The sequence below is a fragment of the Sinocyclocheilus anshuiensis genome, unplaced genomic scaffold, assembly GCF_001515605.1.
Source record: "Sinocyclocheilus anshuiensis isolate Anshui unplaced genomic scaffold, SAMN03320099.WGS_v1.1 scaffold169, whole genome shotgun sequence".
NCBI classification, from domain to species: Eukaryota; Metazoa; Chordata; class Actinopteri; order Cypriniformes; family Cyprinidae; genus Sinocyclocheilus; species Sinocyclocheilus anshuiensis.
In genome coordinates, this window is record NW_015539818.1 from 245,030 (window position 1) to 248,078 (window position 3,049).

At 34.1% G+C, this 3,049-nt stretch overlaps 1 protein-coding gene across 1 annotated transcript in view; it reads right to left on the reverse strand.

The window, feature by feature from the left end:
* tegt (testis enhanced gene transcript (BAX inhibitor 1)) overlaps positions 1 to 3,049 on the reverse strand; it is an 18,421-nt gene that overhangs the window by 14,940 nt on the left and 432 nt on the right. The window lies entirely within an intron of this gene.

A 3,049-nucleotide genomic window follows, 5' to 3' on the forward strand; every position in this document is an offset into this window, starting at 1 on the left:
TTAAATAACTGTAATTACAGATTTAGGTTAAATAAAGATGTCAGTCTTTATTTTTCTTCTTTTTAGGGCAGCAGTTGCTCTAGCAGCAAATCAACCATCCACATCAAAAGCTGCAGGACAGCCCACATTTCAGAAACAAATCAAAGAAAAAATAAACAAATACTACAGTTCCAAATATTCTGTATGTTGCTCAAAATATATTGTGTTCGTTTTTTTTGTTTTTTTTTACCCAGACATTTCAAATTAACACATTTTAGAGCTGTAACAACAATACCGTAATACCGTGATATTTTTGCTTAAGGTTATCATACCGTCAAAATCTCATACCGGCCCATGCCTAATTCAAACACAGAATATGAGACAAACCTGCAATAATCAAATATGTAAACACAAATATCCTTTATGTATTTAATCTTATTTTATCAACCAATGTCTTTGCTACTGACCTTCGATGATTCAATTCAACCATACTAATAAGAAAAAAATTAACTTTAGATAAACTAACATTTGTGCTTCATTTTTGTATTTCTGAAGCGTGTTGAACTTTCTTCTCCTGTGTTCTACTGTACAGATGTGAATCTACTTTTCCTTCAGCCTGGGGCTTACTCGTTTCACTTTTGTTGTAAAAGGGATTTTATATTTGCCAACAACAGAACTTTTTATATTAAAAACATACAAGCAAGCCCTTACCAGATTTAAAAAGTAATGCAAAAGTAATGTAGCGCATTACATTCCATTAAAACGTAATTAGGAGTAGGCTAATGCAATATTGTAATGCATTACTTTTAAAAGTAACTTTCCCCAACACTGGTGAGGACCAGAAACAGTCTGGATACCAACTTTCTTCAAAATATCTTCTTTTGTGTTCAACAGAAAAAAAGAAACTCGCACAGGTTGAATTTTCATTTTTGGGTGAACTATCCCTCTAAGACACAGTCTGAACATGGAGGCTAAGTTTATGGAACTGAACCCAGCAGGACATTTCTCTTTTTATTCATATGACTTCAGAAATACACCAGAATTAGTGAATTTTTATTTTTGGGTGAACCATCCCCTTAACAATACTAATCAACAAAACTGTTATACTGTTAATATAATTAATAATGGTTAGACATTTTTTAATGGTCAATTTTTTAATGGATACTGCAGTCTAGGCTGTTTAATTACAGACTATGAATAAAGGTATTAGGCCATCTAATTTGACAAATAGCCCATCCATGGGAAAGCATGAGCAGCGCTTTCCTGTGTTGCAAGCAGTAGTATATCAGGACTAGAAAAATGCAACTGGAGAACAGGGTCAGAAAATAACGGTCCTTATAATGCCACCAAAATTAATAAAAATGCCCCCCAAAATTCAAGAAAGGGGTGCCAAAAATGCCTCAGTATGATTTTGTTAATTATAACATACAATTAATTTAAGCAATATCACTTTTTTCCTGAATATCAGCACAATTACAGAGATTTTCATATTCTAAAAACAGTTCACTAAACTAAAAGTTAACATTAAGTGACTTTGTAGATACAGTATTGTCTGTTTGTGCCGTTTGGCCAATGAAAACAGTTCCAAACTAATCCCCAGGAGAACCGCTGCACATCTCTGAGCTACAAACATTGGTGTTTAGTTTTTGAATGAATCCCCATTCTGAACAAATGATTCTACGACCCATTCGTGAAGCCAGTCACACGCATTGTTCCTGAATAAATCGGCTGTTTTGGATGAATCAGTTGAATGAGTGATTCAAAGACTCACTCATTGAGACAGTGGGTCTCATTCACTAAGCATATGCACACACAGATGTTTGCGTGAAACCTGCATACAAACGTTTTCATGAACAAATCACGATTCACTAAAAACTTCTGTACTAAAATGTACTCTAATTTTTAAAAAGATAATGCATCTTAAAGTTATATGCAAAACATATGTTTCACCTTAGGATATTAGTTAGCCTATATTTTACATATAATTTATATATAGTTACAATAAAATGTAGGCTACATTTCATCTTCAAAATATTTCATAAACGGTGAAAGAGTACGAAATGCTGCTTTAGTGCCTATCCCTTACGAACAACAACAAAAAACATGGTTACTATCATTAAACCATGGTATCCATAAATTAGCCATGATTTTGCTACACTAAACATAGTTTAACCACGGTATTTGTAGTAAAACTATGGTTATACAAATCATAATCAATACGCCAAACAAACATAGTTACTACACTTCAGTAATAATCTTATGGCTAACAATGTCTATAGTAAATGTGACTTCAATGTCTGTATTTAAATTGACTAAAACTACTAATTGACTTAAAATATTTAGCTATCTTTGACTAGGATAAGACTAAACTGCACAGGACTTTTCGTCAACTTGTTCAAGAAAAGCATGATCAGGTTGACTAAATATGACAAAAACTAACAAGGACATTTTAGGTAAGACTAAGAGTAAATTAAATAAACAGCTGACAAAATTAACACAAATATTGAATAAATCAAAATATTGTGTTAAAAGGTTATTTTTTGTTATGAAAGGATTGCAGGAAGTGACGTCATTACGGAAGTTCACTGAAACATTACGTACTGTAAACGTGGTCGTTTCTTGCTTTGACAGTTTCTGCTCTCTGGTCAGTGTTAATCAAATGAAGACTACTCCAGCTAAACGGTTTTGTGTTAGACCAGAGTACAGGCTTATCTAACCGCCACTGCTAAATCATGTCTACATTACACTAGCTTACTGAGCAAACTACACACTGTGCCTTGTAGACTTTAACTTCGTGTCTAAATAAGAAGTATTTTCCATCGAAAGATCAACACTGAACATCCTCACGTAAGTTCGAATGAAAGTAAGCTGCATAAAGCTAAAGTAAGTTACAGAGAAAGCTAGCACCATGTTTGGTTTTACTAACTTCACAAACACACGCAGCTAAACCCCGCTGTGACGCTAGCCTGCAGCACTCGGTCAGCAGTTTAAACACACACACACACACACACACACTCACACTCACACTCACACACACACACTCACACACACACACACTCACACTCACACT